This window comes from Heteronotia binoei, chromosome 13, assembly GCF_032191835.1.
Source record: "Heteronotia binoei isolate CCM8104 ecotype False Entrance Well chromosome 13, APGP_CSIRO_Hbin_v1, whole genome shotgun sequence".
NCBI lineage: Eukaryota > Metazoa > Chordata > Lepidosauria > Squamata > Gekkonidae > Heteronotia > Heteronotia binoei.
In genome coordinates, this window is record NC_083235.1 from 38816935 (window position 1) to 38841903 (window position 24969).

General features: G+C 43.3%; 1 protein-coding gene across 1 annotated transcript in view; it reads right to left on the bottom strand.

Moving 5' to 3' along the window:
* The window catches only part of RAB11FIP4 (RAB11 family interacting protein 4), a 296785-nt gene that overhangs the window by 212111 nt on the left and 59705 nt on the right, over positions 1–24969 (bottom strand). The window lies entirely within an intron of this gene.

Sequence of the window (24969 nt, forward strand, 5' to 3'; positions counted from 1 at the left end):
CTCACATTGGACAACAATCACTAGCCCCCTTCATCCAAAATTGTGAAGAGATAGAAAATGCGGAAGGAGGAAGTGAGTGGCAAAGCCATGCAAAGGACTAATTCTCTTTGAGGGTTGTGTGTGTGTATGTGTGTCTGCACCTGGAAGTCATGTTGACCTCTGGTGACTGACCCCTATGGAGGATATTCAGAGAGGTGGCTGAAAAAAGGCTGCTCCATCCTTCCAACCTGGTATTCCTAGGAGGTCTCCCATCCAAGTACTAACCACAATCTACCCTGCTTAGCTTCTAAGATCTGACAAGCCTGGACTATCCAAGTCAGGGCAAAGCACTGGTTCTCTTGCAGGTGTGTAAAGGTTCTTGGCATGTGCAGGTTTGTGCAAGTAGGCCTTCCCCCCTTCAATGTGAGAGTTTCTTCTCCAAGATAGTTTCAGAGGGTAGCCTTGTTGGTCTGCAGTAGAACAGTTAGATTCAAGTCCAGTAGCCCCTTAGAGACCAAGATAATTTTCAGGGTCTGAGCTTTTGAGAGTCAAAGCTCCAGGAATCTGACAAAGGAAGCTTTGGTTTTTGAAAGCTCAGACCTTGAAAGTCTTGTTGGCCTCTAAGTTGCTCCCAGACTCCTATCTAGCCATTGTTCTCCAAATGAGCATCTAGTTCCCCATATGCCCATAAAGCAATACTATAATGCAGGAAGAGATGTGACTCAGTGGGGAAGCATCTGTTTTTCATGCAGAAGGTCCCAGGTTCATTCCCTGGCACCTCTAGTTAAAAGGATGGAGTGATGTGAAAGACCTCAACCAGAGACCCTGGAGCCTGTTAGAGAAGACAATACTGACAATGACACACCAATAGCCTGATTCAGTCTAAAGGCAGCTTTATGTGTTCATGAGAGTTCTTGCCTCTCCCTTGCTTCCTTCTGCATCACAACTTGCTTTGCCAGGCTTGCTCAATCACACAGGAGCTACAGAGCAAAGCCTAAATTTTCTCCACTGGCTGAGGCTCCTCCTTTTGGGAGGAGGAGGGATAGCTTGCTTTGCCAGGCTCTCTCAATCACACAGCAGAGCTATTGAGCCAAGCTTCTCTTCCTTCTATTGGCTGAGGCTTCTCCCACTTCTAGTTCCCTGGGGAAGGAAGGAAAGAACTAGAGCTTCCTTTGCCCAGTTCCCTGGATTGTATGAGAGAGCTACAAAGAAAGCACCTTTAAGACCAACAAGTGCTAAGTTTATATCTCTGCTATTTGGCATTACATTTTATGACACACATGGCCCGGCCCAACAAGATCTCATTTATGTCAGATTCGGCCCTCATAACAAATAATTTCGATACCCCTGACCTAGGCCATTGTGTTAGAAAGGAGATACACAGACTAATGGCATCAGCAAACTGCAGTTTTGAATGGGTTAGATGAAACTGCAGAAATTGCAGTACATGTAAAAGATGCATGGTGATTCGGGGCACAAACTTCTTGGGCTATCAGTGAGGATTTGTTGAAAAGGGGATTCATCACGATGCAGATGTTCTTGTTCGGGGTGAATTTCTGTTTCATTTCACTATCATCCCACAGAGTGGCACTTACCTGTAATCCAATCATCTTTATATTCTGCTTCTGGCTTAAACCCAGATCTCCTCAGCCTCTCTCTGATACTCTAACCCAGGGGTGGCCAAACTGCAGCTCGGGACCCATGTGTGACTCTTTCACGCATATTCTGTGGCTCTTGAAGCCCCCACCAACCTGTTGGCTGGCTTGGTGAAGGCATTTGTCTCTTTAAATCACTTCTCCAAGCCAAGCCAGTCGGCAGCTGGGCAAATGCATTTAAAGTTAAAGTTGCTTTCTTTCCACCTCTCCCCCCACTATTTTCCTTCCTTCTATTCTCAGGCATCTGATATTTATTCTATGTGGCTCTTACATTAAGTAAGTTTGGCCACCCCTGCTCTACCTCTTCATCCAACTCTTCCTGAGTGAGGCAGAATCACAGATCACTCATCCAAGGAGCAGGACATGCAGGGGAAAGGAAAATCCATTATGATCAGCAGCTGTGCCTTGAAACAAGAATAAATTTGCATTACTCTCAGCTCAGTTCCACCCCCACACCCCTTTCCGTTTGGGCCTAAAGTTTGCTTTTTTGCATCATTCTGCATATTACTGCAATCCTCAGACTAACCATAAAGGGCATGCTTATCAGTTGTGCAGCCAGGTCTTCAAATAGCCTTTATCATTTAATAAGCAGAACATGGTGGATTTTGTTAATAAGCCCAAGCAGGGCAGGGGCTCTAATTGATTTTGTGTAGCTATAAAGCATTGGAGGAGGCAGTTGCTAAGTAAAAGCCAGTGCTGAAAACCCTTCAGCCTTCAGGGACCAGTTAAAGGAAAAGATTACATCAAAGAGCATTGGGGAGTCAGAGGTGGCATTCCCTTGTTGCGTGGAGATCCAGGCCATTAAAAGCACAGTTTCAGAAGGCAAATGAAAAGAAGCATACTGCAAAAGGCACCTGTGTGAATGGCTATAGGAAGTGTTTAATATTTAATATTTGCATAATTCATTCCAGGTTCAGAAGGCTTCACACATATTACATTTTTGTAGTTCTTAAAACAGCCCTTTGAGAGAGCCCTGTTTTATTCCTATTTAACTTCATTTCTACCCTGCCTTTCTTCTCAACAGGGACCCAGTCAGAAATTAAAAGATAAAAATATATTTTTTTAACTTAAGTAGTAATTAAACTGTGGAATTCACTGCCAGGGCATGTAACGATGGTCATGACTCCAAGCATAAATGGCTTGAAAATGGGATGAGGCAAAGCCATGGAGAAGAGGTCCATTGATGGCTACTTATCATGATGACTAAAGAAAAACTCCATATTCAGAGGCAGCAAACCTCCGAATACCAGTGCAAGGACACAGCATCAGAGGAAGACCTTGGCCTCTGTGCCCTGTTTGTTGGTCCTACTGGTTGGCTGATGTGAGAAAGCAGGACGCTGGACTAGACGGACCACCGGTCTGACCCAGCAGGGCTCTTTTAATGTTATGTTTTTATGAAGAGCTAAGGCAGGGGCATCAAACATGTGGTCCAGGGGCCAAATCAGCTCCTATCAAGCCCTCGAACAACTGGCTGTCATCTGCTTCCTTCTGTCTCTTGCTTTCTTCTGCATCACGGCTTGCTTTGCCAGACTTGCTCAATAGCACAGGAGTTACAGAGAAAAATCTCTATTTTCTCCATTGGGTGAGGCTTCTCCCTTGGGGAGGAAGGAAAGTTTGCTTTGCCAGGCTCTCTCAATTGCACAGCAAAGCTACTGAGCCAAACCTCTCTTCCTTCTATTGGCTGAGGCTCCTCCCCCTCCTCATTCCCTGGGGAAGGAAGGAAAGAGCCAGAGTTTCCTTTGTCTAATTCCCTGTGTCCCATGGGAGAGATACCAAGAAAGCACCTTTAAGACCAATGAGTGCTAATGTTTTAAGCATGTTTGTCTGTGTCCTTTATAAAGTTTATACCTCTGCTATCTAATCTTGAATAGGTACAACACATGGCCCAGCCCAAACAATGGAGACATCCTGCTGTCCACTCAGAAAATCTGCAATGTGAAAGCAGTCTTAGTAACGTCTCGCATTTCTTCCCATTGTGGCTTACAGTGGGGGGAGGGGGGTAGCTGTTTTCCTTCTGTGTCGATTATTTTAAAATGATGCCTGAGCCACGGTCCCATTCTGTAGGCATTTGTAAGCCCCATCATATATTAAGGGCTTAACATTTCACAGACTTCAGAAAGTCACACAAATATTGCCTCTAAAGGTCAAGTATCCCATGGGCACTTCTGTTAGCATTTTAAGACAGGATTGCACACATCTAGTTGGTTTGCATACAGCTGAAATTTTCATTGTGGCATGAAATCAAATATATCAAACTCTCTCCTCAACACAGTATAAAAAGGCTCATGCATGATTTATCACAGGCACTGAACAACAATGCCATCTTAAATTTAACTCAAGCGCAGAGATAGCAGAATACAGTAATTCAATTCAGATAGAAAATGGAGGCCTGTTGGTGCAAAACTGAAATGACATCAGGATCACATCAGGATGATGCTCTAGGATTTGCCCCAGACTCTATGGCTTAATTCCAGCTGGCGGCCCTATGGTACAGACCTTTAAACTATCCCTGTATCTAGCCCCTGACGATAGCCTGTGTGCTGCATTTTGAACAAGCTGAAGTTTCCAGACAGTTTCAAAGGCAGCCCTACATAAAGACCATTTTCCAAATAAACAATAAAATAATAATAATAATAATAATAATCTTCCACACTAATTCTCAAGCCAGTTTAGAGTAGTGGACCAAAAGCTTCCGGTCACTACAGAGAGCACTGTTGATTCCAATTAACCCACTTTGTAAGTTTTTAATTAGAAGAATGGGGCAGTTTTCTTGGCAATCTCTCTACAGAGGCTGCATTGCACACAGTGCCAAGAAAGGTTACCGCTGGTTTCTTGACACAGTCTTTAAGCTTTTAACAGGTGCAACACACCCTACGGAAATGGAACAGCTGGAGCTTTCCTTGGCCCCGAAGTAGAGTGAAAGAGAAGCCAGCCTACCCAATATGACAGACTTGTTAGTCTTCGCCAGAGGAAAAGGAGACAAATCTAGCCCCCCAAGGATTCTCACCATCATGCTGCTCTGTGAAATTTTCACCAGCAGCTGTCTGATCAGAAGGTCAACTGATTCCAAAGGGGGCAGGCTGTGTTAATCCGCTGCAACAAAAATGGAAAGTAGTACCTTAAAGACCAACAGAATTATGGAGGTAGAAGATGCCCAGGCCTAGAGCCCCTTTCAGTGGATCCACCTGCTGGAATGGGCTCTTTGATCCACAAATGTTTGTGCAGCCGTATATCTGTTGGTCTTTAAACATGCCAAAGGATCCCTTTTTTCATTTTCAGTAGGGATTGTGTCAGTATAAGAGCTGGTTACTTTGAATTTCATGATTAGGAATTATCTTTCTCTTTGTGGCTTAGCAATAGGCTTTGGCCACAATCTAGTACCTGCTTAAAGTCACTGAAGTCAATGGATTTTTGAACACCTATATTGGATTGTGGCATAAGAAAGCTATTTGCATGCAGCGTTTGACATCTTATGATGAAACTTTCAAGGAGTCTGCTTAACAGAATTCAGGCTTGGATTATGAACTGAAATAATTTTATAGCAGGAGGAAAGCTTTGTAACCTCTCTTAACATATGTTTACTAAGTATTAGTTAATAATTAAAAAGCCAGTGTAATTAAGTGGTTAGATTGTTGGCTAGCACTAGGAAGACTGCAGTTCACATAAATTGCGGTCAAACTACAGCCAGTTTTATGGCAACCATGTACAGTTTTCAAGGCAAGAGACATTCAGAGGTGGTTTGCCATTGCCTGCCTTTGTACTGCAACCCTGGACTTCCTTGGTGGTCTCCCATCCCGGTAGTAACCAGGGCTGACCCTACTTAGCTTCTGAAATTGGGCCAGCTTGGTCCATCCCTCCTCTGTCATAAGGTTCACTAGGTAAAATTGGGCCAGTCACTCCCTCTTAATCTAACCTCCCTCTCAAGGTTGTTATGAGGATAAATTGGAAAAGAGTCATATCATGTACACTGCCTTGAGCTCCAAAGCACAAAATAAAAATGTAAGAGACTGTTAGAATACTAACCCCAAGCTAAGAGAGTGTGTTGGGTTTAGTGTATTAGTCTAAACTCTTTTGCCTCCTCAGCTCTTTCTTGGAAAACAAAAAAAAGTTTCAAATATTTTAGAGAAAAGGTTAACCAACAAGGAACTCCATTTTGCCCCCCAAGATCGGAATGAAGAGTCGGACACAAGGCTTTGACATAACTAAGGGCCACTTTATTAATCATAATAATCACAACGGCAAGGGCACCCAAAAGCATGGCCTGGTCAGGGCTAGGGGTCTCAACAGACTGCTCCCCTGCCATTCACAGGCGAGAGACCCAGCCCCCAGCTGGAGCTGTGAGACACAGCTCCCACCAGGCAAGCCCAGCAAGGAAGCCCGCCCCAGAGGGCCCAACCACCAGATGCACATCTCAATGGAAGGCACCCTCTAGTCGAGCCTCCAGGACAGTCTGCATTTTCCCACCCCGGGTCATCAAACCCCAAGGTTGATTATGCCAGACCCCTGACTCCCCAAAAGGGGGATGCTTCGTGGTCCTCCCCTAGCCGCAAAGTACTCTAACCCACCAAAACCTGCCAAACCAAAGTGACCAATTATTAACCACACCTCCCAATAGCCAATTCCACAATCCATGTAGGGTAGGCAAAAAACACACCCCGGCAACAGCCAATCAATCAGCTGGGGAGAAAAAAATTCCTACCCAGCCCTTCACCAGAGATGACCAGCATTTGCTTACATAACAAACAGGGCGGACGGGAGGGCCGATCTACAAGAGGACTGCACAGGGAAGTAGAGGCTTGGCCGTTAACACAGCCAAGCCCTGTCCCCTCAAGATTACGCCCAAATGGGCCGAAAATTCGCTCTTCCCTAACCAGGGAGGCAAATCTTGCTAAAGCAGCCTAGCAGCTTTGCTGCAGGCTGCAAGCAGTCCCATCTCCCTACATTTACTCCTTGACTAGCAGGCATCTCTGTCTTTAATTAATGCTTGTTCCCTTTCCTCTTTTTAGAACTAAAAACTTTGGTTTATTCATAAGACGCTTTTAATCCGCTAAACAGGGCTTTAATGAAGAAATCTTGTTCACATGTGTGTTTGGAGTGAGCAATAACCACCTGGGGATAGCAGTTGATGATTTTCTTATATCTGATGAGTCATATATCTTCAGATGTATTAATCTGAGACTGTTGGAGTTGGAGTTAACGAAACTATGCCCAATCCAACAGACTCTTATACCTGCTCCCCAGCATCCTTAGGTCGCAATGTTTTCTGTGGAAAAATGCCCCATTGTTTATCAGACTCAACTATTCCAAGTCATTGCAGGGCATTCATGTTGGCTAGATTAAACGCTTTCCCCTCTAACATTTTACAGGGAAGATATCATCAAGTACCTTTATGGGATAGACTCTGTACCTGTGGAGTGAATATTCCTGACTCAATTCAGCATATATTGCTTAACTGTTCCATATATTTGGGGCAAGTGATGCTCTGTTTTCTTGGTGCTTGGGGGGGGGGGTCAACAGTGGGAGGGCTTGTAGTGTCCTGGCCCCACTGATGGACCTCCTGATGGCACCTGGGTTTTTTGGCCACTGTGTGACACAGAGTGTTGGACTGGATGGGCCATTGGCCTGATCCAACATGGCTTCTCTTATGTTCTTATATCATAATCTTTGTAAAGAACTATTTTGCAAGCTTTCTTTGTCCCCAGATTTGTCTACTCTGCCACCCTGTCGTTATTTACTGAATGATACTAAGTGGGAGGTTACTGAGGTTGTGGTGAAAGTTTTGGCTGACATTCTTAAATTTAATTATGACCATGTATAAATGCATATGTAATCTCTGGGGGGCTGTTTTTTATCTCCAACGTTTAAAGTTTTTACATTCTGTATATTCTCATTTGTGATTGTTATGCCATTAAAGGTTTGGTATGGTATGGGGGTGAGCAATGGAATTTGAGGTATCTCAAGGTGGGAGGAGGATTTGAGAGATACCTTCCAGCCTATTATCCTGACTGGTGACATACACAATGGGTAGCCCAGAAGGCTGTATCTGGATTTTTAAAAAGTGCTTCTCCTTATATCCATCAGTGGCCTGATTCATAAGACACACTGCAGTTCCTATTCTATTCTGATAACCTCGTCAAGAACCCCTGGGCTCCTCTGACTACAGTTTGATAAACCAAGGGTTCTTTAAGTCTTCTTGAAGCTCAAGCCCGACAGCCGGTCAAAGATAAAGGCCGTCTCTTCTGTTCTTCCATTAGAGCTGAGATCTCATAAAATGCACCAATGAATTATGGAGCCACTGTTGTTTTCAGGAAAACATTGCAGCTGGTAAGCACAGTGGAGGACATTAAGACGGTGTTTGGATTGATGGGTTCTGTAAGCACTACCTAAATCCATGCAGCCAACAGATGGAAACTGCAGCTGAATGGCTGAACATCTTCATAGGGAAACAGCCTATATCTGCAGTACACCAGGCATGAGATCAGTTGCTACTACCCATCTAATGCAGTAAAGAAGCTAAGTAATGTTCCAGTTGTGCAGTCAGCCGGCAGACTCATCTTCCTCCCAACAACTGGCCACCCACATTTTCCTCCAAGGGGAATCCCTGCAGAGAACTAAATACCATGGAAACCAAAAGAAGAGCTAAAAATAAATTCTGAACCAACTGCTAGGGCAACACCTCTGATTGAAGATAGCAGGTGAATATTGCTGCTTTTTTATTTGAAGAAACACTGATTCATTTGCACCCTGAAGTAGATTTAACACATTTCCCTTGTGCTAAAAGGGGCTGGGATGGAGACAGAAAAAGCAAAATAGGTTTTCAGAGGGCAAGCTCTGATTTGCACACACAAATTGCTTTTCTGTATTTGGCAGAAAGCTCACCTGGTAGCTCAGCAACAGCAGATTCCTGTTCCAACCACCCACCAGTGGGATCAGAGGTACAAGCAAAGGAGCCATTCAGGCAGCATTTCTTGCCCCTCCCCCACATTGCAAACCACACAGAATTATTTCTAAGAATCACCAATATTTCTGTCCAAATGACAGGTTCTATACATAGAGCACCTGTTGTTAAAATGCAGTATTAAATGGCCCTCAACGCTGAAATTCATTTATATCCAGCCCTTCTCCCCAATGAGGATCCAAAGCTACTTACATAGCTCTTTACCTCCATTTTATCCACATAACAATCCAGTGAGAGTGAGGTAGGCTAGGCTGAGAATGTGTGACTGGCTCAAGGTCACTCAGCAAGTTTCTGTCTTACAGCGGGGATTCAAACCTGGGTCTCCCAAATCTTATAGTCCAACACTTCAACCATTACATCAACTAGCTAAAACAGGAGCATCTTTGGTCTTTGTAGGAAGGACAGGGTACAAATGAGACAGATTTTTTTAAAAAACAGAGAGTGATGGGTAGTCGTATTATTCTGTCTATTAAATCAAGTTTTTCAGATACACACGTAGCTGATATTGCATACTCACACAAGCCAGCCCATCTCCTAGGAAGAGAAGATCTCCATTCTGAACTAAAGGCCCTTCCCATATGGTTTCTTCCCCAAAAACATATTGGTGAATTTACCAGTTCATGCAAAAGGGTCCACAAATTAATCTGCAGATCCCCAACTGTAGACAGAACAAAATTATTCGTGGAGGTGAATCTGTGCAAGCACCGAGCCTATTTTGGTGCCCACTCTTTTTATACAGGGCCTTATGAATTGCAACTACACACTCCTCCTTTGGGGTTTACCAGAGTTGCTTCACTGCCAGCCCCCTTATAATATTCCCTGTTACTGCAGAGGTTGTGTAGGAAGGTGGACTCCCGGTGCAGTGATGACACTCTGGAAGCAAAGCCATCCGTCTTCCTTTTCCAATCAGAAATATTAGCTGAATGCATAAACCCATAGTATAGCATCCTAAAGCTAACTTAATGTAAAATATTTAAACCAGTGAAAAGGACATTTTTAATTGGAAAACGCACAAAAACAGAAGCTTCAACAGATACAGGCAATTTTTTAAAAGTAACCAACAGAAAAAATGCAATTATTATTTTTCTTTTCTAGCTCCTCATTGATGACAGCCACTAATTGTATTATCCCAAAACAAGATTAAAAATTAGGATCCACCTACACATCTGCAGACATTAAACATGATGGGCAGCATCTCCCTCAACTAGAGGATTTTCAGCTCCCCTCCCCAGAAGAAACCTTCCTTTTTCCAAGCACACACACAAAGGCACAGTTTTGCTTAGGAATTCTTCGTCCGGAGTTCCATGTCACTGACAAACAGGAAGGCTGCGATCACACACACTATATAAAGCACTTTCAATTCACTTTCAAAGCACTTTCCAACTGGATTTTATCAATTCACACAGTAAAATCCAGTTGGAAAGTGCACTGAAAGTGGATTGAAAGTGCATTATTTAGTGTGTATGATCACAGCCAAAGTTAATTTTGAACCCGGCCAGCCAGCCGAGATTTGTTGTTCAACACAAAAGGAAAAGCAGGAAAAAGAATAGCTACCTATCAAGGAGACAAGGCGCTTTCTTAAGAACTGCCACTTAACTAGATACTCATCAGACTGTTAACTCACCAGGGGGTAGGAAGTATATTGGATTTGAATAGATAATGGGTGTGAGATAACTCACAAGGCACAGCTGCTCCTTCCTGCGACGCAACTAATTAGCATGTTTTCCTGGCAATCTTGCAGCACATTTTAATTTGTAGATAATTGGTGTATAAAACATGTGTCCAAAAAGAGGGAGTGTTTCTACATCACACTATACATACAGACTGAGATCATGTTTTACCACCAGTCTGCCATCCAAAAAAAAAAAAAATGAAAAGCCACAAGATCTCACATTTAAAAAGGGGTGTATTGTGGGGCTCCAAAATGAGAAGCACCTTAACCCATGCAATAAATAAATGAAACAAAGATGCATATTGAAAATGCAGTGTATTACCACTAGCATCCCCATCTCAAGCCATATTTTGAACATTTCTCAGTGTGTTGTAATCTTAGCAAGTGTTGGCACTTCCAGTGGTCAGATAGTCCCCAACCAAAATGTTGATGTGGTGGTGTTACGAATGTCAGGCATAGGACTTGTGTGTCAGATTCTTACCCTGCCATGAAACTAATGGGCTGACTTTCCCTCTCACTGTCTCTCAAGAATACACTTACCTCAAGTCACAAGGTTGTTGTGAGGATAACTTATTTTATTTAATTCATTTACACCCTGCATTTCTCCCTGATGGTGACCCAAAGCTGCTTATATCAGTCACCTCGCCTCCATTTTATCCTCACAACAACCCTGTGAGGTAGGATAGAAAGAGAGTAAAGGGAGGAAAGTGTGCATGCCGCTCTGAGCTCCTTGAGAAAAGGATAGGGTTGCCAAGTCCAATTCAAGAAATATCTGGGGACTTTGGGAGTGGAGCCAGGAGACTTTGGGGGTGGAGCCAGGAGACATTGGGGGCGGAGCCAGGAACAAGGGTGTGACAAGCATAACTGAACTCCAAGGGAGTTCTGGCCATCACATTTAAAGGGATAGCACACTTTTTAAAATGTCTTCCTTCCATAGGAAATAATAAAGGATAGGGGCACCTTCTTTTGGGGCTCATAGAATTGGTGCAAAGGCACATGGTCCTTTGGGGCGGGGCAGGAAGCAGCCTGGGAAAGCTCCAGCTGCTGCGATGGAGCTGGGTGGGAAGGGGAGGGGCAAGGAAAAGCTGCTGCGATCCAAGGTGAGAAGGGAAGGGAGGAGGAGAAGCATCAGGGATCAGTGGGAAGGGGAGAGGAGAAGCTGCTGGGATCTAGGCTGCGTAGGAAGGGCCACCATTCCCCCCCCCTGCTTTCTGGATTTTGGGCGAGCGGGGGGAGACGGCTCCAAATCGGGGGTCCCCCGCCCAGGCTGGGGATTTGGGAAGCCTAGAAAAGGATAGGGTTGAAAAGTACTAAATGCAGCATAATTTTATAATCACCACTTTTATCTTGAGGACTAGGCACTTTGAAGATGATAGGTCATGCATATTTGTTTTCACCTGAAGCAGCCAAACACACACAGGAACATGTATTTTGCTTTTCATGAAAAAGATACTACAAGGAACAAAAGAAATAGATCCTTTCTTACAAAACACCAGGGGTTGTTTTGTAGAAAAATAGGTGGCAGAGCTCATTAGCACAATGTATTAGCATATGCCGCCCCCACCCCCCCCGCTCCCAGCCAAAAGCAACCAATGCAAGAAAGGAGACCCCTGGGCGAGTGAGGCATGCTTGGGCTGGCTAGAGATCTAGTCAGCCCAAGCAGGCCTCATTCACCTGGGGTTCTCTTTAGCCGCCCCACCCTCACAGTCAACAGGCCAGCAAGTCACCCCCCCACCCAAAATCACATAAGAAGTGGAGAAAAGGTGGTGTGGGCTTCTCCAGGGGTTAATGAGGGCTGCTGGAGGGGTATCAGAGCTTCAGTTGGCTGGCTGCCTGCTCTCCTAATCCAGAGATTGTTATGCAGCTGCACCTCCTATTCAATGGACAAGGTAGGTGAGGAGGAAGAGGGGGAACCCTTAGAAAGGTTCAGGTCAGGAGCTGTGCTCTTGTGAGCTCCTGCTGAACCTGAGGCCTGCAAAACGCACACACAAAAAGATCTGACAAATCCTTAGAAAGACTGTGTGTGTGTGGTGGGGGGAATAACAGAATCTTACATGGCAGCAATCACACAGAAAAGCATTATTAAATGAGCAATCTTCCACTTAGCTGAAGAGGGAGAAGCTCACTTAACCTTTCCAAGCCTGCAGCATGGTGGTGATTTTATCTCCCCTCCCAGGGGCATACAAAAGGAAGCAGGCGGGAAACATTGCCAGTTTTGACAAGGATAATTACAAGGCAGGAAATGTATCTGACACCTGAGTGACAGCTGTTGACAACACTAACTTCAAGGAGAAGGAAGAGTGTTTTGTGTTAGCCTGGCATGAGGCCCTGGTCCTCCCCAGCCTCAGTCACTCAGTTCCTCCTCACTTGGCACCCCAAACAATCTGTTTCACACAGAAATGTAGGAAGACACTGAATCAGGCCGATAGCCTATCAAGGTCAATACTATCTGTTCTCCAGAGTCTAGCTCAGAGGTCTCAATATTATCTGCTCTCCAGGGTCTAGGGCAGAGGTCTTCCCATTCCTGTGCCTAGTGTTCCAATTCATTCTGCTTCCAGATGAAAAGAACCAAAAGTCTTGAGGCATTTTATAGACTAATTCAGTAGATTCTTTTGATGTACTTGCTGCATAGTCATAATGTAATTCTATATACTAGACTGGCTTAGACTAGAAGAACTGGGCATTAGGATTGTATTCTAAGTGGGTCCACCAGGTTTTCTGAAATGTATCAAGAGCATGCATCTTAAGCACCTAAACAGTCCAGGTCTATTCATGAAGCAGAATATGGTAAAAATCTGATAATGAGAAGATCTGAGAAAGCCAAGGAAGGGACTTCAATGAGATATAATGCCACAGAGTCCACCTTCCATACTCTGACAGGAAGCTTGTTGGAACAAGCTTGACTTTGGAACAGTCATACTGTCTCGGCCTAAGCTACCTCACGGGGCTATTGTGAGATAAAATGAAGGAGGGAAAATGGTTTTTGCCACTTTGAGTTTCTTGGAAGAAGAGCAGGATAAAAATGAAATAAAATATGAGGATTTCATATTCTGAACATTGCTCCTTTAGGGCTGAAGCCCTGGAGAAATGTGTGATGTAACAGACTGTCAAACTAGAATTTGGACAGAAGATCTAGATTCAGATCCCCATTTTGTCATGGGAACTTGTTGGGTGACCTGAGAGTCACATATTCTTGGCTTTACTTACTTCTAGGGATTGTCAGCCTCCGGGTAATGGCTGGTGATCTCATGGGATTACAACTGTTCTCCAGGCAACAGAAAATGGCCACTTTGGAAGATGGACTCTATGGCCTTATACCCCATTGAAGTCCCTTGCCTCCTTTCCCCAAACCCTGCTCTCCTAAGGCTCCCCCCTCCCCCCAAATCTCTGGGTATTTCCCAACCTGGATCTGGCAACCCAACTCCCCTCCCAGGGTTGTTGTGAGGATAAAAGAAAGGAGAGGACAATGATGTATGGTGTTTTTGGTCCCCGCTGGAGAGAAAGGCAGGGTGTGAATTAAGTAAAATAAATAATAATAGCTAAAAATTAATCAAGGTTTAACAGGATGTCATTTACCAGGTGATATTATTTACCTCCATGAAACGCCTCAGTGACCAATTTCCATACATTAGAGGACAGAACCATTTTCTCCAGGCCTGTTGGCACCTGTATCTCCCATGTTTAAAAAACCTCTCTGCCATATAAAAAATCAGTACATCAGATGAAGAGATTTTTTTAAAAAAATTCTAGCCTTTCACATATTGTGCTGGTTTTCCACAGAGAGGGAACTTGGGAAAATAAAATCCCTCCTCTGCAGTGTGACGTGGTGCAGCCCATTCTACTGCCTCAGCACTCTGATCCCTCAACATCACATAATTTTGTTGCATATCTAGATGAAGAAACAGATTACACTGGTGACAAGAACCAACTGATCCACCAAAAACAAATTCACTTTGTTTGGCTTATCTGTCATAAATCCAGCAGAAAACAAGATAACCCGCACATAACTTACATCCGCAGTATTAAATTGTCTTCCAAGAACTGGTGCTAATAACATCCATCCATCACTTTTCCTACTGGTAATTCACACAAGCACTAGAGCAGCAGAGGTTAGAGGTGTCTTTGCTGCCCATGCACTTTGCATTTTATGTGGCTTGGCAGGAAGCAGCTGGGATCTTCTGAACTGTGAAAGCGTAAATTGATCATGAGGCTACTGTTCCCAAGATGAGGGTTATAACTTTCTTATATAAGACATGTCTGTGTCAGAGGCAAGTGTAAGGGAGTGGAACAGAGATCGGTAGCAGCTTCATGGTTCTCAAAGGAAAAGCACCTTCAAGAGAGGCCTGCATGATATGCCACAACTCACCCCACTCTTTTTGAAGGGAAATCGTTAAAATATTGGTTACTGATAATTCTAAAAGACAACAGGTACCCTGGAGAGCAAAGTTTCAGCTAAACTGTTGTTAGCCATTCAAATGGTTATAAAGTCATATACAACACAGTAACAATGTGTAAGGGCTTTTCCTCACCCTTTGTAACCAAGGTAAGGTTACTGTTTAAAGTCAAACCAGTAAGGAAGGAAGTCATCCAATGGTGATCCCTGGATGGCAGCCATCTTGACAAAAGTAAACTATCCCTAGTTGACTGAAAGGTGAAGTAACCACTACAATCAAGTCAGGAAGAAACAGAGATCAGCCAAGTCAAGACAGTGAAGTCTGCTAGTCAAGACCTGCTAAGTAAGGTGTCCAAAAAGACCATTAAGGTTACCAACATAGTAGATTTTTAAAAAACCTACAACAACCTTTAAAACCTTTATAAAAACAAGAACTTTTAAGAACTGCCCAACACAAAATTCAGCAAGTAACACCATTCTCATTTGTTTTTCTAGCTGCCCAGAAACATTCCGCATGCTAGCATCTTCACAGGTCAAATGGGTCAATAACTAACCTAAGGGTGGGTTAGTTTGTGTAGAGGTCTTCCAGTGCAATCCTACACACAGTTACTTTAGTCTAAACTCATTCATGAAATTAGATTAGCATAACTCTGCCTAGGAGGAAAAGCAGAGCCAGTCAGAGATGCTCAGGTCAAAGAAGGTAACATTAGAGCCTCCATTTGCAGTTCACCCAGTCAAGTCAACAACTGCCCTGAGTGCCTACATCTGGCATGTAGCTCTAGAGTGTAACAACATTCTAAGTGAGGGGACCTATGGATGCCAACCTCCAGGTATTCCCCAGGAATTACAGCTCATCTCCAGAGTACAAAGATTAGTCCCCCTGAAGAAAATAGATACTTTGGAGGGTGAACTATAACCGATTTCTTGCTAGCAGTTGTTCTGCCCCTGGGCTTCTGCTTTCCTTGGAGCAAGCGACCAATTCCCCACTAGTTGCTGCACAGCTGCATTTTGATTTGTGACTCCCTCCAATTTCCCTTGCAGCTTCCAGATCTTCAAAAAACAAGACCAAGGTACTGTGGAGGAAATTGGAGGGAGCCGTGAGTCAAAATGTGGCCATGCAACAACTAGTGAGGAATTGGTCACTTGCTCCAAGGAAAGCAGAAGCCCGGGGGCAGAATGACTGCTGTATCTATTGGCAATGTACCCCACTAAAGTCCCCATTCTCCCCAGGCTCCGTCCCTAAATCTGCAGTAGTTTCTCAGCCTGGATCTAGCAACCCTACCCCCCTATTCCCCACCAACAGCCAGGGGAGAGCTGGCAACCCTAGTGATGTCCCTGTTCCATGAGCTTCCCTGGATTTTAGACACAAGATGGATCCACATGCTCTCAGGCATTACACTCTTGGAATACTTCACCTCCTCCAATTCTTCTCTTTGGAGAGAAAAATCCGGGATGTTAATCATTACAATCATCACCCAGCACAATGTGGAATCTGCCAGCCAGTGCAGAGTTCTTCTCCCAAACAGCAGAACTTGCCAGGCATACCTCTGGTATCAACAAAATTCTCATGAATCCAAGACTTGCATTTAAATGGCATCCTCAGCTTATACCTAGGGCATGTGAATAAAAATTAAAATTCTGTGCCCTGGCAATGCAAATACTCTGCTCTGAAGTTTGCTTCAGTTATGCAAATTGAACAATTTATTCTGCATTTTTGGTATCATTTATTCATTTCTGGTATCATTTACTATATGTGGGGTCACTGAATCCCTGGCCCCCAACCAAAAATAATCTTACACAACAGTCTTTGGCATCTGAACTTCTAACGGTCATTGTCCACAATATACTTTTCTGCATATTAGTATGGCTTTGAGGGCTAGAGTCTTGCTCTTGAAAGAGGGCATTCTGTGTTTATGGGGCCCAGGGCAGATGTGATGTTGGGGGCCCTGATGCTACAAGGCCTACACATGAATGTCAAAAGCTGGGAGAACCGAGCAGTATATACCCCTGGACCTAGAATTCTGGTGTGCAATGCCTTCAGTGCGAAAAACAGGCTAGTTTCTGCATTACTAATGAATCGTCCCTCATTTGGCATACAGTGTTTCAAGAAAGGTGAAGAAGCACTTTTCTTTAAAAGGTGTTTTAGCATATTTTAGAGGCCAGCTCTTCACTGCTTCCTATGAATAAATGCTAACTTTGCCAGCAGTATGGAATCTCTTACTGCTGGGCGTTTACATGTTCATTTGGCAGAACAGACATCTTGGAGCCTTGTCACATTGCAGAGGGTGTTGGCAAGTTTAAAATAGTTCTCCCAGTCCATTCACTCAAGTCCCAATAAATCTAATCACTCAGAAAATAAAGGAACTATAACATTCTTGTCCAAACTGCAGTCTGAAGAACAATTTTAATGCACCCTTCATATGCAGGGTTGCCAACTTTAAAAAAACATTTACTGATTCCACTCCACTCCACTTTCTTTAACTGCAGTCTGGCATGCAGACATTTTATTAGATGGAGTTACACATAGAAATTGGGTTGTCAGTGCTGGATTAGGAAGTACCTGGAGATTTGGGGGGCAGAGCCTGGGAAGGGCAGAGTTTGGGGAGGGAAGGAACCATAACAGGATACAATGCCATAAGGCAGGCCATTCCACAGTGTAGGAGCCATCGCAAAGAATGTGGATGAATGGGCAGCTGCTGGTTTCACCTGTTTGCAAGGTGGCACCTTCAGAAGGCTTTGCTCCAGTGAGTGAAGCTGTCACAGAGGAACGTAGCTGGAGAAGCAGCCCTGCAAGTATGTGGGTCTGATGCTTTGAATGGCTTTGTGGGTGATGGCTAGTGCCTTGAATTGAACCCAGTAACTGATCAGTAACCAGTAGTGCGCCTGCAGAATGGAAGCAATTCCAGTTATCATCCCTGATAGCAAAGGTGATGTGAAGGACCTCCACCTGAGACCCTGAAAAGCTGCTGCCAGTCAAAGTAGACAGTGCTGAGCTTGACAGACCAAAGGTCTGGGTCTCAGTATAATACAGCTTCATGTATTCCACTGCAATCCTCTGCCCCACCCAGACTGTTGTGTTATTTTCACACTTACATCACCAGGTCAGATTTTCCTAACAGTTATTTTTCATGAGTGTGAAGCATAAATCATCTTACAATCTTGCACAGTGAACGCCATTAAAAAAATCATCACCCTCTAACTTGAGTAACTCCATCCTTCAACTATACATCCATTCCTATGACAGTTATAACCAGTCCTTTATAAATCTGAAAAAGCAGAACTTACATACCTGCATATTCAGAGTATCTTCTAATAGTAACTCAAAAGAGAATTCCCCTAAACAAGAAAACGTTTACTTCATGGGAAGAGAAGTAGGTGGATAAAAAGGGGGTTAATATTGTTACCAGCAGCCCCATGGTGCAGTGTGGTAAAGCTGCACTACTGCAGTCCTAAGCTCTGCTCATGACCTGAGTTCGATCCTGGTGGAAGCTGGGTTCAGGTAGCTGGCTCAAGGTTGACTCAGTCTTCCATCCTTCCGAGATCAATAAAACGAGTACCCAGCTTGCTGGGGGGGAAAGTGTAGATGACTGGGGAAGGCAGTGGCAAACCACCCCGTAAAAAAGTCTGCCATGAAAACATTGTGATGCAACATCACCCCAGAATCAGAAACGTCTGCTGCTTGCACAGGGGACTACCTTTATCTTTTTAAAATATTGTTACCAACACTCTAATTAGGGGTCATTTTGTAGAAAAATAGGCGGTGGAGCTCATCCAGAGATTGTTATGCAGCTGTACATACTATTCAATGGACAAGGTGGGGAGGAGGAGAGGGAACTGTCAGAAAGGTTCAGGAGCTGTGCTCCTGTGAGTTCCTGCTGAAATCATGGCCTGACTGTAATACTGCTGTGATTGCTTAGATTGTACACAGATATTGAAAAACAAATTAAAAGCTTTGTTTTAATGGAGAGATACAAGACTGTGGTTTCTTTGTTTGGAAGAGATGGAAGAAGGAAACTGTATGGTTGCCTAACATGAAGCTGAGAGCTTTTGAACTACTAACTGGCAAACAAAGTCAGACATTTCAATGTACCTGAAGAAGTGTCCGTGCAGATAAAAGCTCATACCTTGAATAAAACTTTGTTGGTCCTAAAGGTGCCACTGGACTCTAACTTTGTTCTGCTGCTTCAGACCAACATGGCTGCCCACCTAGATTTTACCACTGGACAACTATTAATCAGATAGCCACTTCTGTTTAGAAAAGTTCCTGCTCTGGAAACAATTTTATCCTCAGACTCTACTCAACACAACTCTAAAAACAGAGAGATAAAAAAGAGCTTAACTCGGATTTTCTCACAGCCAGTGGATCACCTAATTTTCTGAAACAGATCATCACCTTAGGAAAATACAACAGCAGATCTTAGTAAGTTTAAAAAGAAGGACCACATTTTTTTATTCTGATGTTAAACTCAGCATCCCAACTACTCAATCTGCCAGTGTTTGCCAGAGCTGACTCTCAACTTGTTAATGATTAAAGAAGACTGCAGTACCACTCAGAATTTGTAATGCAAAGCAAACACTGTTACATAATGTCATAAAGCATCTTTGCCTACTGCAGAAGATAGTGGGTACAATTTAAAAATGTCAAAATATGAGGTAAGGTTCTAAAAAATGAACATATGTGAGTTTCAAAACTAGGATTCACTTCTGGATTACCACGGATTACATTTCAGACAGATACCCTGTCAAATTTATAACGTGCACAAGATCTGTGACAATGTATTTTTGAACGAAGGACCACTTCACCCTGGGCGCGTTGTGGCACGTGAGGAAGATCCCCCATGGTTATAACATCCTCTTCCTTTTACAATGCCACTGACATACTAATGAGTTAACCAAGCACCAAAATCAGTTGGCTGTCTCCCCCACCACATTTTTACAGCATGAACATTCATTCAAGATTTCAAAAGTTAAAAAAACGTTCCAACAAGAGAGGGAGAAGTCACTTTGTGATGTCTCAAGGAGCCAGGCACAGCAGCAAGCAAGAAGTATGGGTTTTCTCTGTAATTGCACTGATCCTTAAACAACATTGTATACGTAACCCTTTTAGCCTTAAAGAAGTCAAGTTAGCGGCCACAGAATTGTGGATTCCCCATTAAAAAACCAGAACTGCACTTATACAAATAGTTTTTATTGAAAGGTAGGGAAATAATGTGTTCAAAACTGAGAGTTCTAAAAAAAAAAAAAAAAAGCAGTGTGAATAATAAATTATATTGCACAGTCCCAAACTCAGGATGAAAAGAGAAGGAAGTACCTTTTGTCTCTCTGGGTCCTGACTCATAAACTGATTCTGGGACTCATGGATGAAGACCCTGCACCACCAGTGAAAGACTCATTATAGAAACATGCTTCCTGACACCAACAAAATCAAATTTATGGAGAGTCCATAGGGTTTGTCTAGAGATGAACAGACTTAGTTGCCATTGCCCGCCTCTGCATAGCAACCCTGGACTGCCTAGACGGGGGGTTTCCCATCCAAGTACTAACCAGAGCTAATCCTGCCTAGCGCTTCCGAGATCTGTATGATCAGGCTACCTAGGGCCATCCAGGTCAAGGTACTTAATATGATAGAAGCTACATATTTTCAACCCTTCTTAGCAAGGCACTACTCTTACAGTGGAGATAAGCAGTTGCATCCCTGATTCAAGGTCATTCTTGGTCTCCATTCTTCAACTTGAGAGCCAGTTTGGTGTAGTAGTTAAGTGCGTAGACGCAAATCTGGGAGAACCGGGTTTGGTTCCCCACTCCCCCATATGCACCTGCTGAGTGGTCTTGGGTCAGTCACAGTTCTTGAAAGAACTGCTTTCTTGAGAGCAATTCTCAAAATAACTCTCTCAGGCCCACCTACCTCACAGGGTGTCTGTTGTGGGGAGGGGAGGGGAAAGGAGATTGTAAACCACTCTGAGACTCTAAGTGAAGGGTGGGATATAAATCTAATTCTCCTCCTCCTCCTCTACAATTTAGCTTTGGTTTAGAGACCTCTTCAATGCAACAAAGTTTCACAACCATTAAACTAGATTAGTTAGCTGCAGCACATTTTCCTCACAAACTTCATTATCTGCAAAAGCCCGCCTTTTCCAGAGGAAGCTTAAAAGTAAAGGGCACAAGGATATTGAGCTGCCGCCCAGGGCTGTCACTTTCGATATCAGTCAGAGTGAGAGTACATGGTGCATATTCCAACTTCAGAAAAATCTGCAAAAGCAGCATTGAATGTAATCCTCACTCAGCACTGCCATTACTGTTAAACTGAGTACTGCTATGCAAGCAGACAAAAATGTTGTTCTGACCTCTTATGAAAATGAATATATTCTAACTTGGATAGAGACAGAAGTCAACAGTCACAAGAAACTTCATTCAAGTATGTTTAAGCTTTTAAATCAGAAATCCACTAGTAATCCTCTAATTGGAGATTTTTTTAACAGCAGCTGGTGAACTAAAACTCTATTTCATCTTCACTGTGCTCCTTCTTTGTGTGTCTTTTTATTTTTGGTATAAGAGTTGTACTTGCCAATAGCTTTCTTGCCTCCAGCCCCTCTACTGATAGTCCTTTTCAGTCTTTTCCTTCCCTTCCTTTCACAGTGGCTGAAGTCTGCCTTTAATGGGCTAGATTTTAAAATTTAGGCAACTAAGAAGACCAGCTCCAGATTTCTAACATCAACCCTCCCACCTCATTTTCACCTCCTTGCTAATTTAAGAATGCAGGATTTACTTTGTTGTTCACTCTTGGCAGAAAGTTCCAATTCTGACCCCTCTGAGTTTCAAAACATTTCAAGGGAATGCTTCATCTGTCTGACCTCAACTGTATCTTACCACTTTCCAAGTGTTGGTTCAAAGTTATATTCAAATGCACTGGGGGTCAAAATCATATTTGCATACTGTATCTGGCTGACTAGTGCTCAACCCATCTATCTTGTTCAGTTGACACTTTTCACCCCACCTATGGGAATGAATCCACAAGCCTCATAAGGTACCTGTAAAAGATGTACTTGTATACCTGTTCAAAGGTGTTTCTAGCAGAAGTTGAATATTTTTGTTGATTCCTTACTAATATGGTTCAAGGTTCTTGCTTGCTGCTTCTAAGGAAACATACAGCGGACTCCGTTTTGAAACAGCCTAAACAAAGACTAAGAGCGTTTTCGCACACAGCTTACCTCGCAGTCACAATCTTGTTCCCTCCGCAGCATCCGGTCGGATTTCGCACCATCTGCGCCGGAGTTACAGGAAGTGCCACGGCTTTTGCGTAGGAAACGTAAACTGCTAAAACCCAGTTTACGTTTGCTATGCAAAAGCCGCGGCACTTCCTGTAACTCCGGCGCAAATGGTGGGAAATCCGACAGACGCTGCGGAGGGAAATCCGACAGACGACTGCGTGGTAAACTGTGTGCGAAAACGGTCTAGAACTCATGATAGGTTTGGTGCCTGGTCTCCCTTAAGATTCAACACCTAGTGGTATAGACAGTCTGTTATTGCTATAAAGCCTTTTGCCATTTTAAGAAGTTTTATTTTTCTTTAGCTCTTCAGGTATCATAAATTTTTAATTTTGTTATGATAAATCAGTTTTAATTTTTGTTATACTTTTGTGCTTCCAATAATAATCATTTTTAATACTGCACACTGTCTACCAGCTGCCAGCTTCAACTGACAAGTTTCCCCTCAGTTTTCCTAGTCACCAATAATGGCTATTCCACCCCCCTCTTTTGTGTCATTGGGTGGATTTTGTTGTTATTTGATAATGGTGGTAGTTAGTAGAGTTTTTACAGATTTTGAACCTTTGGATAAGTCAAGAAGATGTGCTGGAAGTATGTGGCAGACATTTTGCCTAGTAAAAAAAGTCTACAGATCCTCTGCCACTTCTCCATCCAGGGATTTTTAAATAGTTTTTCATTCAGTTTGAGACACGGTTGTTTGCTCTATTGGCTAGATATCACAGTCCCATAGAGCATCACAGAGACCTGTGAATGCCCCAGAGTACTCCAGAAAAGAGAATGCAAACACCTTGGCAATGTGTTATTTGGATGAAGAGAAGCTGCCTGTACAATTACAATCCTGAAACAATCAACAATTACTAATTACAAGTTCTGGACTGACACTCAAAATCCTGGCAGGGCTGAAGAGAATCACCAGTTATTGCCACAAGCTTCCTTGAGATGATACTCTGCACTTTATCACACAATCCTAAGAATCTGTATAAGGCAACCTCATTGATAAATGTGTTACACTGCAGTTTCTAATCTCTATTCACCAAAAGTGATCAAGAAACCCTACAGTTCTGTCTACTCCACATGACAATCATTCTGCTAGATTTCAGGAAGAAACTCTTCCCAGCAATACCAGGAACTGAACTTCTGCAGGTAATTTATAGGTTCAGACAAGGAACAACTTCTCCTTCCTGTAACAAACACATTTTAAAAGAGCTGAATTCTTAAGAAAAAAAAGAGCATTTAGATTGTTAATTTCATCTCCACAGATTAAAGAACAAAAGAATTGGCTAAGAAGGTTAGATCCAAAGGTGGTGTTCCACAACCTTCTTTGGTGGAGCCTTCCACCAACACAAAAGCCTTCCTCTGCTGCACATTCCACTGGAGGCAGATTCCTTGCACCTGAGGAAGGCTTGATCATTAGAGGAACAGAACCTTTGGGTCCAATGCAGTGACTTTTCCGGAGTATAAAAGATCAAGAGTCCACTAGCAATTTAAAGACTAACAAAATTGGTAGCAGGCTATGAGCTTTCATGAATCACTGCTCACGTCTTCAGGGTACAGTCTCTGGGAGCTGTAATCTTCTCAGAGGCTAACATAAATAAGAAGAAGCTCAACAACATTCTGAGAACAGTTCTGTCACCCATGTGAGCAAACTGAAAACAAAATTAATCTGTAATTCATGCAGCTTTAATGAGATAAACAGTAACTTGCAGAGGATCCGTGACTCACCAGAGAAGTCTGTGCAGAAGCTCTGGAAATCCCTAAGCCTGGGATCACAGTCCAGACCACAAAGTGTCGTATCAAAGGCATGACCTACTTATACGAGTAAACTCCTGTGAACCTGAACTTCTATTTTAAAAAGCAAGTTTCTAGCCATCAAATTTTTTTGAGAAACCCCTGAAAATTAAGATAGGCATTTTTGGTGGAGGGCTGGGTGAAGATTGCCAAGGGAGTTGTGGGGAGGCTGATGGGTCTGTGGTGTAGTGGTTACAGTGCTGAACTCGGAACCGGGAGACCCTGGTTTGAATCCCCACTCTGCCATGGAAGTTTGCTGGGTGACATTGGGCAGTCACATACTTTTATCTTAACTTGCTTCATAGGGTTGTGGTGAGGATAAAATGGAGGACAAAATAATGTAAGCTGTTTCAGGTGCCCATAGAGAGAGAGGCAAGGTATAAATGAAGCAAATATGTAAAAAAAGGGGGGGGGGGATCAAGACAGGTATCATTGCCTGGTTCACATCTCAGTTAAGTCCCTATTTAAAAACCTATTTAAAAAAAAACCAAAGGAAACTGATGTCCAAAATGGCACTCTCATAGTAATCATGTGACAGGCCCATGTTGACCATGCTCTCATGCTTGACCCTATTCCTGTTAGATGCAGGGCTTTTTTGGTAGAAAAACCCCAGTAGGAACTCATTTGCATATTAGGCCACACCCTCTGACACCACGCCAGCCGGAACGGTGTTCCTGTGTGTTCCTGCTCAAAAAAAGCCCCTGGTTAAATGGATCTGCACTAATACAAGACCCTGCATGCTGTTCACACACAACTCACATAGGGACCTGCTACGCTTGTTTCCCCATTAGCCAGTATCACTTTTCATTAAACAGTTTTAAAGAGCAGAAGTTACTACTCCCTCTTACCAACAGTGTGTCTCACATAGCCCCTTGTGATTCACAGATAGCCTAAATGAAAGAGAATCAAGCTCCTTCAATTTACCTCCCCACCCAACCTCCTCAAATAATCCTCAAGTCCTCTGTTTTAAGCCATTTAAGGCTTTATGTGGCTCTTATTTTTGGATTTTGCTTTGGACCAGCATGTCTATCTACAACCTCTGCTCACATAGAAAGCTTCCTTTCCTCACTGCCTAGAGTTACATGCAAGAGCCATCTAGTTGAGTGGTTATTCTTCAGCCTGGATTAAGCACTGTACAGTTCATGGGCAAGCTATGAAAATTATTCCCTTTCTTCATACACATGGTCTGGCTTTTCCTAGATAAAATCAAAACAATAGAACAAGTAAGCAAGTTGATGTGTGTGAATGAGCTGAAGAGC